The sequence below is a fragment of the Staurois parvus genome, unplaced genomic scaffold, assembly GCF_062004578.1.
Source record: "Staurois parvus isolate SC_StPar_1 unplaced genomic scaffold, SC_StPar_1.0 ptg000136l, whole genome shotgun sequence".
Lineage (NCBI taxonomy): Eukaryota > Metazoa > Chordata > Amphibia > Anura > Ranidae > Staurois > Staurois parvus.
In genome coordinates this window covers 6,109,298-6,119,655 of record NW_028317932.1, presented here as the reverse complement: position 1 = coordinate 6,119,655, position 10,358 = coordinate 6,109,298, and the positions used below count along the sequence as shown (strand labels likewise).

The following is a 10,358-nucleotide window of genomic DNA, read 5'->3' as shown; positions in this document are numbered from 1 at the left end:
TCTTGGGATATTGAAGGCGTGGGGCAATTTTCTAACTCTAGGGACTGTCATGTTGTAAGAGGGACACTTGTCATCTTTTATATTGTTGGCTATGATTTAAAGCATTCTGCACACCACTACGTTCTGCCTATCTGAATAGGCCATCCTGTGATGATTTACTAACCCTTTTAACCACCTTATTGTAGGTATAATTTTAGAAATGCAACCTTTGTATTCTAAAGAATTGATGCAAATGATTTCTTGCCATCGTCCTGTGGCTGAGGTATGCGAGAGTGTGTGATGGGCTGGCCCTGCAGGTAGGAGGATCAGTGCAGCTCAGTCTGAGCTCACAGGTTTTGGAACTGTGTGTCTGTCATAGGTGGCAGGACACTCTATCAGTCCTGACAGAGAAAACCCACAGATAAGAAATTATCTTTGCTGTCACCAAGGTAAGACTTCTCCTATTCTTCATTCAAAGACTTTGTAATATTCTATAACGTGTTGAAGGTCCTATGAATTTCATATGAATTGCTAGATCTGGGCTTCAGGAAACTATCTCCCACCTGTGCTGTATAGTCCACAGTCTGGGGCCTGGCAGAGCTGTCAGTTGTTCTTTGCTGGATGTATAGTTAAAAATAATGTATTCAATAGAGTTCACTTGCATATTTGATTATACTTTGCACTGGTACGTGTGTTAACCAAAGTAAATAGTGTAGACAAACAAGCTGATCATTCACGTAGCCTGAAAAAATTGGAGTGTTTTAGGCCACCTATATACAGTCAATCAGACAGCTAATGCTGCTTACAAAACTCACCCTTCCTTAATAGTAATCCCGATGCAAACTGGAGTCTGGATGACTGCATTTGTCTGCCTGGTGTCATGGTGATTGTAGCATAATTCATGTAGCACCAGTATTTTAATAAGCTTTGCATGTATCATAAAAAATAAATGTGTATGTCAACTTTATCTGCTCAAGTCAATCTCCAATATTTCTGCTCTTTGAGTGTGAAAGCTCTGAAACGGATTATGTAAAGGGCCAAACAGCAGATAGCTAAAATAATATTTGCTCTCTACAGGTGTGTGAGATTTAAAACAAGAAGTACACAAGATACTTAATCCATGGGTTCAGAACAATACATAAAGTCATTCTTGGCTCTGCCTATATGGCACTGTTTGGGAAATCTTCAAATATTGGATCTTTCATGTGATTAAAAGAAATGTATGCCTGTTGATGGCCAACATTAGTTTAAGCAGTATCATTTTTATTAGGGTTTTTAGGGTAGAGCGAGGTTAGGTAAAGTCAGGGTCAAATTAAATCTATATAACGATTTCATGGTGGAGTAGCTGTGGTAGGATACACGGGTACTCGATCTATAATTAATAGCAATGATCCTTAATCTTGGAAGCCTCAAAGGGAAATTGCAGAAAATTACTTAGTATGCGTTTGAGTATAATTGTAAAAGTTCACCAGGTGATCCTTGAAAAGGTGTGTAGACAAGTACAAGGAAGGTAGATGGGGGAAATAAGATGTAGACAAAAGTGAGCAAGGAGAGATGAGAGCCCAGACAGGGGAGTCCAATGTTCCCACTTGGTTATGCATATGCTTAGTCAGTTGATAGTTCTTGAGTACATGGGGAACCCATAGAAAATTACCCTGGCCTTCATGTGGTCATGTAAGTTGAGTATCTGTTGTGGATAGATGCTGTGAGTTCTTCCATGCACTGAATCTAAGTAAGTTCCTGTGCCAACATTAGATTTTGCACAATGTAATTAAGATGTCTAACCAATTTGTTACAGCATTCACAACACCTATTCTATCATGTATGTGTACATGTATGCCTGTGGCTAAATCTGTAAGACGTGCATTTAGCACCAATGCAAATATTTTGGATCATGCAACAAACATTGGTACTTATTCCAATGTTGTCTTGCATATCCCAGCTAACTGTAGATTGATTCAAAACCTGATCTGCTGGATCTGCGCAGGTATAGGTAGCTTTGGAATGACTATATTCCTAATAGTAAATAATATTGCCAAAGGGAAACATATTTTTGTCGGAGAAAAAAGTAGATCTGTAGATTGTGTAGGTGCCGTGCCTTAGAAATGGGTAACTCCCTCTGTGACTCTGCAGAGAAACATGTTCAGCAGCCTCCACCCTTTCACCTAAGAAGGCTAATATGCCCTGGGGACTTGTTCCTGCTACAGATCTGTCCAACAGATATAGTTTTTCCTGTACCTGGGTGTGTGTGTGAAGTATTAATTTTTCATATTATATGCTTAGATATAGCATACATTTTCTAAAAGTGTCACATAAAGTTTATATACAAGTTTATGCAGTAAAGTCCAGCAACCAATCAGTTTTACTCTTTCCAGTTTAAAAATGAAAGAATTTCTAATGGTGTGCTGAGCATTAGTCATGACATTATCAGGAAACATACTGTATGTGTGTGATAATTGTACCAGATTAGCAAAAGCACTTTAATTTGTGTTTTCTACAGCAATTTAAATACTCTCTAAAGTTTTAATAATCATTGGTATTTTATTTATTTGGCTTTCTTCGGGTTGATGTATAGTTCATGGAAAAGTGACAGCATCACTTTTCCTCTCGACCAACAGATATGCAGCTTTACAGGGATCTTCCCTTTTATCTCAGCTAGCACAAAATACCCAGTGCTTCTGGGTATAGATGAGTACGTGACCTTCCACCTTGTGACAATGTTTGGGCCTGAGACCAATTACTAGGCCCAAGCATTATCACATGATGGAGGTATAATTCCCAAAGTTCTGAGATGAGAAAGCAGGACACTTTTTGCCATAAAGTATGTATGCGAAGCCACACCCCAGATATGGGGTCCATGATACATTAACATTAGTTATTGGTTAAACCCGAAAAAGTGCTTTTTGCAGAACTATTCTTCATTTATGCTGACTTTTCAAAATAGAATATCCTATAACTTAGAGATCGAATAAAAGGTTTAGTGAATTATAATACTTTTATTTAAAATAGTTAAATAGCACATTTTGTAGCATTCTATAAACCAGACCAAAAAAGCGGAACAACTGAGGAGTAAGGAGACATCACTGACCTAATTGCTCAGTGACATTGTCCAAATATATTAGGTGACTGATGTTACCAGCATCCCTGCATCTTTCTTACACATGATAGCATGTTGAGAATTTCATAGCTGCACCTGATTGGGACAGGGGCTTCCTGTTAAGTGACATGTTTTTCAGGTTTGGCCTCAGATCATCCCTACTGAGAGGGAAACAGGGAGAGAGATTTGGTTCTAAAAGAGGGACAGTCCCTCCAGGCCATAGTTGGGAGCTACTGTATGGATGGAGAGGATGATATCATTGCCCTCTTTATGTTTTGAGGATGATATCATTGCCCTCCTTATGTTCTGACAGCTGACACTTGGTATTTTGTTGGCTGTAATGGTGAAGGAGTGGAGGAGGATTGCTAAAAAGGTGAGTATCAAAGGGTTGGCTAGGGTTTTAATGGGCAAAGGGACAGGGTCTCTTTAAAACCCAACTCCAGTCATTTGGGGTTTTTTTAATCCCCCACAGACAGAAACAAAAAGACAGATGTTCTAACTCTTCCTCACTCTATCTGTCTTCTATCATTGAAAATGTTTTTTTAATGAACCTGATTACACTTGGCTGCTTAAAACTAAACTCCTGTGGCTATTACCAGATGCAGAAACAATTCTTTCTAACTAAACTACAGCGAGAGAAAACCTGCATTCTGGTTATAACTTCACTTGTGTGCTGCTGAATAGAAAAAAGAAGGAAGTCTTAAAAGAAACCTAACACTTCATTAGAGGATTTCTTTTTTAGTTGTACCTCAGAGGATAAATATTTAACAAATATTGTTAACGTAATCCCTCCTTTGTATGTTTCTATGTAGATAACCTTCAGTGTGAATTTTTGGTGCATTGCATTTATTCTAGATTTGTGTACACAAGAGCACAGATTAAGAGCACCTGTCACCTGCATACAATGGCCATGTAAGCCATTCTGTGGGCTGTTGCTGCCTCTTTCGCAAAACACTGACATGGTTGTGGCGGCTGAATATTATGTTTTTTTCCAAGACTGGGTAGCTATAAAGAAATATAGCTTTGTCAATGTCTAATAATTTAGCAGTAGCAAAACTACTTCTGTTCACAGACTTTTAAGTATCCTTTTGACCTTCGTAGTGGGAAGGCACATTTTAAGTATTGCCTCTGATTATGCAACTACTTATTTACCTGTGACCACTGAACATTGTTTTATGATTATAAATACTGGAGCATAGATAAGGAAGCGATAGGGGGATCCAAACTGATCAATGACATGGGCAGGGTCAGCTTGTCTTCATTTTGGTCATCCAGCAGATCCATTTATTTCTATGGGTAGCTGTACTCATGGCACCTCCAATGGTCTCTTGGTCTCTTGAGGCTTGCGACTATATGTGAGGAGGATTCAGAGGTGTAGCTAGGATATTTTGCACCCGGGGATGAACTATAAAATTGGCGCCCCAGCCCCCTCCCCGTTTAATCACATCAGTGACACCAATGATGGGGCACTATTCCTCTCACTGACACCAATGACACTTACCTTGCTGACCCCTGCTCCAGCCTAGGCTCCTTCCCTCTGCCATCCACAGCCAGCATACCTGGTTGCAGCAGCACCATCTGCACGGCACACTTACCGGTCAGCTGTCTTCTTCACTTGCTTCACCGGACCTGCGGACCTCTCTACCCCTCCTCCTGCAGCGCCTCCTGGACTGGATCATCGTGGGACTGGGACACGGAGCCAGGTAAGACATAGCAGTCCACTGCCCGCCCCTGTACTAAGTGTCTCTTCTGTTGGAAGGGGCGGCGGAAGCACCGCGCCACCCCCCTAAAAAGTTCCGCCCTAGGCAAACGCCTTGTTTGCCTCACGGCAAATATGCCCCTGGTTGTAAGCCTCATTTTGGCGCCCCCTGTACCTTGGCACCTGGGTACATACAGTTGCAAGAAAAAGTATATGAACCCCTTGGGATTACGTGGAGTTTTGCATGAATTGGGCATAAAATGTGCTCTGAACATCATCTAAGTCACAACAATAGAAGAACACAGTCTGCTGAACATAATACTACACAAACATTAGATGTTGCCATGGTTTAATTGCACATAACATGTAAACATTCACAGTGCATGGAGGAAAAAGTATGTGAGGCCCTAGCTTAATGACTTCTCCCAGAGCTAATTGGAGCCAGGAGTGAGCCAACCTTGACTCCAATCAGTGTGATGATATTGGATGTGTTGCTGACAGCTGTCCTGCCCTTAAAAAACACACACCTGTTTTGGATTTACTGGTTTCAAGAAGCACTGTCTGATGTGAACCATGCCTCACAGAAAAGAGCTCTCAGAAGACCTACGATCAAGAATTGTTGACTTGCATGAAGCTGGAAAGGGTTACAAAAGTATCTCCAAAAGCCTTGATGTTCATGTGTCCACGGTAAAACAGACTGTCTACAAATGGAGAAAGTTTAGAACTGTTGCTACTCTCCCTAGGCGTGGTCGTCCTGTAAAAATGACTGCAAGAGCATAGAGCAGAATGCTGCATGAGGTAAAGAAGAATCCCAGAGTGTCAGCTAAAGGCCTACCGAAATCTCTGGCACATGCTAACATTTTTGTTGACACATCTACAATAAGGAAAACATTAAACAAGAATGGAGTACATGGGAGGACACCACGGAGGAAGCCATTGCTGTCCAAAAAGAAGATTGTAGCACATTTGAAGTTTGCAAAAGAGCACCTGGATGTTCCACAGCACTACTGGCAGAATATACTGTGGACAGATGAAACCAAGATTGCGTTGTTTGGGAAGAACACACAACACTATGTGTGGAGAAAAAAAGGCACAGCACACCAACATCAAAACCTCATCCCCACTGTAAAACATGGCGGAGGGAGCATCATGGTTTAGGGCTGCTTTGCTGCCTCAGGGCCTGGACGGATTGTTGTCATTGATGGGAAAATGAATTCCAGAGTTTATCAAGACATTTTGCAGGAAAACGTACTACCATCTGTCCGCCAACTGAAGATCCGCAGAGGATGGGTGATGCAACAGGACAATGACCCAAAGCATACAAGTAATTCAACAAAACAATGGCTGCAACAGCACAGAATACGCCTTCTGGAGTGGCCCAGTCAGAGTCCTGACCTCAACCTGATTGAAATGCTGTGGCATGACCTTAAGAGAGCGATTCACACCAGACATCCCAAGAATATGGCTACACTGAAACAGTTTTGTGAAGAGGAGTGGTCCAAAATGACTCCAGATCGTTGTGCAGGTCTGATCTGCAACTACAGGAAACGTTTGGTTGAGGTTATTGCTGCCAAAGGAGGGTCAACCAGTTATTAAGTCCAAAGGTTCACATACTTTTTCCTCCCTGCACTGTGAATGTTTACATGTTATGTGCAATTAAACCATGGCAACATCTAATGTTTGTGTAGTATTATGTTCAGCAGACTGTGTTCTTCTATTGTTGTGACTTAGATGACGTTCAGAGCACATTTTATGCCCAATTCATGCAAAACTCCACGTAATCCCAAGGGGTTCACATACTTTTTCTTGCGACTGTATGTACCCCCCTGCCCCCCCCTAGCTACGCCTCTGGGAGGTTTGCAAGGGGATGGGCAGATATCTGATCACCAATCAGATTGACTATAACTAACCTAAAGTGTCACAAGCTCATAAAATGTGGTCTGCTATTCAATACATGCTTTTCAAAACTGTCTGCTTCCTTCTCCAAACTATCCCATTGGTCTTTGTATTAAAGAGTATATAAACCCCAACAATTAATTCTTTTTTTGCTCTATTTTGGTCTGTTTAATATGTAATTAGAAGCATTTTGTTATTTCTGTTTGATAAATTAAAAAAATATCTGTTGATCTTGTCAGAAAAAGCCCAGGATAGGGTTTAAAGGGTTAGTTTACCTTTTCCCAAAAAGATGAAAAGGTGAACTAATTCACAACACTTCTCATCCAGGCCCTGCTGCATGAATCTTATGTAATCCCCATCTTTCGCTCTGGTCAGTATAATGGTCAAGTACACTGAAATATCACTACATGGCGCTGAAGGCTTTGTAACATTACAGTATCTTTTGAGTAATGGCGAGTGCTAATTGGTCAGTGCTGGCCAGGTGACCGCACTTGCCAATGCAAATCCTTTTGATAGTGTCCCAGAACAAAGAAGATATTCTCATTGGTGAGTGTGGTAATGTGGCCAGTGCTGACCAATGAGCTCGCTTGCCATTTCAAGCTGCTAAACAACCTTCAGCACAGTTGAATGATGTTTTAAAGCGCTGGACCTTTATACAAGTTGGAGAGGGCATTAGAAGATGGGGAATGGGTACATGCACTGTAGGGAGGGTGTTGTGAGTTAGTTGTCCTTTTCATTTTTTCGTGAAAACGTAAACTAATCTTTTAAGAGCTAAGTTCACTTGCAGCGTGTTTGAAGGGATAAAACACAGGAAATGTGCAGGCATATACCACTATGTTATTTTTATTTGTAACTTCTTTCTTGACGTACTCTTTAAGACCCTTTCTTTTCACACACAGGTAGTGTAATCTGCACATGGATGTCTTTCTAGAAGCAGTCAGGGAACTACACTGTACACACCCAGCTCGGCCTGGCAAAGCAAGCGTGTCATATTTTTGAGCAAACAGTTTATCTCCTCCTCCTTCATTGACACAGTTGCTATTGTTTTTCAGGAACTCATGGCAAGTGCTGTCAAGCTGTTTTTTATCAGAGGAAGACCTATGTCAGTTATTTTAAAATGTTGCCCTATTAAACTTATAAGGAGGTTTGTTAATAAGTTATCCTCCTTAACATGTAATAGCAGTTCTCATGCATATACATCAAGGTCAGAAGTTTGTTAAACATTAGCCTTATTGTTTCAACTCATCAAAAATCAGTAATGTGATTAACTTACTCTCTTAGTGGGAATGTCAGTTTATTTTTTTTCTTAGATAGGCTCTTTGGGTTTTTGACAGTGAGCTGGAAAAGGTCAAGTAGCTGAGAATGTTGGTTTTGATGTGTAACCTTAGCAGGACTTTCTTCTAACAGCTGACTAGGGGAGAATGGGAGGCTGAAGAATGCCCTTTAACCTGCCACAAAACAGGCTACAATGAATAATATTTCACTGTATATACAGAAGAGTACCATGCCACAAGTGAAGCAATTGTTTGGCATCAGTGTACATGCATTTACATTTGTAGAATACCCGCTAGTGGATATAGCTCTACATGATGTATAACAAATGCACCCATTGAAACAAATCAGAATTCAGTTTACTGTGGTCTAGTCAATGAAAAATCAATTCAAGCCATTTGCTTCTGCTTATAATTTTTTAATGAAAAAGTCATTTTATCAAAAGTTAAAATTTCAGTTTTGTGTATATGTCAAAAACCCCACGGTTTTCCTATAGTCATCCAAAAACAGCCAGATTTGTGCACTTGAGTCCCCTGGTCCACCCAAATACCAGAAGCATTATAAAGGGAACTCATGCTGTCAGGTAGATTTTCATTTGATGTTATTGTCATAGACAAGGGGCCCTATTCACAGAGGGAAGAACAGCCCAGGTGACTTCAGTAGCATACCTGAGGGTTTTTGAGGCACCAGCAGGTACTGATGGTGAAGCATAGCAAGCCAACCAACTGTGGACTGTGCCAGACACTACGGAAATGCCGAGGTTGCAATAGAAGTCACTAGATACCACAGAATGTTCTAGGATACACTGGAATCATAAGATGGAAATGGAACCCTGGAGTCACTAGTTGACACATGATGCCATGGAATGGACCAGAGTCCCTAGAGGACACTGGGGTGCACAGGAGGTGACTCAAAATCATAGGTTGAGATGGGAGCACTGGAGCATAAGTGCCCATTGCTGCATGCTGGAGAGGAGGCCCATGACTGCATCCTGAAAGAAAAAGGATTTTGAACTCTCCAACAGCAACACAGAAATTTTTTTAAAAATGTTTTTATGATAAGTAGAGGAAGTCTAGATCTGCTAACTGGTTTTTATTCCTGTCTCTGCACTGTCACATATTTTCCCTCACTTCCTGTCTGGTGAAATCGCTGTCAGCAGGACAGGAAGTGAGGGTACATCTCTCTCTAACAGGGAATTGCAGAACAGAAAATCCTGACAGAAGTTCTAATCCTCTTCGCTATCAAAAAACACAAAAAAAGCTTTTGGCTTGACATACACTTTAATTATTATCTAAAAATATTTGCAGGCATTTGGAAAGGGTAGATGATACAATACCCAACTGAAAAATTCTTGTCTAAATTATCCTTCTCAAATTGTTGGAATTACAATTACTTAACTGGAATGTAATGTTTATGTGTGCCCCATCATTATGTCTTGTGGAATCTTGCAGGGGCCCATTACCCATTGCACTTGGTCAAAGCAATATTTTAGGGGAAAAAAGTTACTTTATTTCTCTTTCAGTGCTGTGCTGTAGCTTTACTCCTAGGCTGAAGCCCAGTGATCCCACCATACTTATGCGAACATATAGGCTAAATTTTGGGAGAAAGCCAATTACCCAGATAGTAAGCTTTAAACACAGGTAGGTGAAGACACCCTACTGGACTGCAAACCGCCCAGAGAGACAAAATATGAAGGACATAAGTGTCACTGCTTACACTAAATACTTACAGAATGGTATGTACATGAGAACAGAAATGGCCATACGAGAGCCACATGTGAAAACCAATATGTTTGATTTAAAATTTAAGTGGGTAAATCTTGGTGGCTACAAATACACTAAGCAGCTAACAGCTTAGAATGACAAAATCAACTTTTTTGGCTCTTCATTGGTCTCTAAATGGGGTTCTTCTGCTTTGGAGAGTATCAGGTATGCCATATGTGAGTGACATGCTGACACCAATGTTGCTTATTAAAAAGTAAAGTGGATACTTGATGGGCATGTTGAATATGACAATACTTGTCAGCACAGAAAAAAACATATCAAATGTTGAGTGAGGTCATTAGATGTATTTTTGAACCACACACATACAAATCTCATATATAACTACATTAGTTTTTTTGCACATATTAGAAACTCCTTTATTTGCGCTAGTTTGTATTTGGGAGGGCATTTTTTTAGAACTGTCAATATTTACTGCTTTGTGATCTGGATAGATATGATTGCTCTTTGTGTATAATGATAAGACTGAATAATGAATTTGCAGTATTTATACAGTATGTTCATTAATTTGATCAATTCCAGGTCTTCCTGAGCAGGGTGTGTCTGCTGTGTTTGTGTGTGTGTCTATATTTGTAGCCACAAGAAATACACTGGCGGGATGGGCCATCCCTAAAATAAAGGATCCTCCCATATG

The 10,358-nt window shown here is 40.5% G+C and overlaps 1 protein-coding gene across 1 annotated transcript in view; it reads left to right on the top strand.

Annotated features, from left to right (window-relative positions):
* The first annotated feature begins 312 nt into the window (after positions 1 to 312).
* Positions 313 to 10,358, top strand: part of LOC149465926 (villin-1-like) — a 126,569-nt gene continuing 116,523 nt past the window's right edge. Inside the window, exon 1 of the mRNA XM_089673150.1 lies at positions 313 to 428. The gene's annotated coding sequence lies outside the window, so the exon portion shown is untranslated. The remainder of the gene's footprint in view (positions 429 to 10,358) is intronic.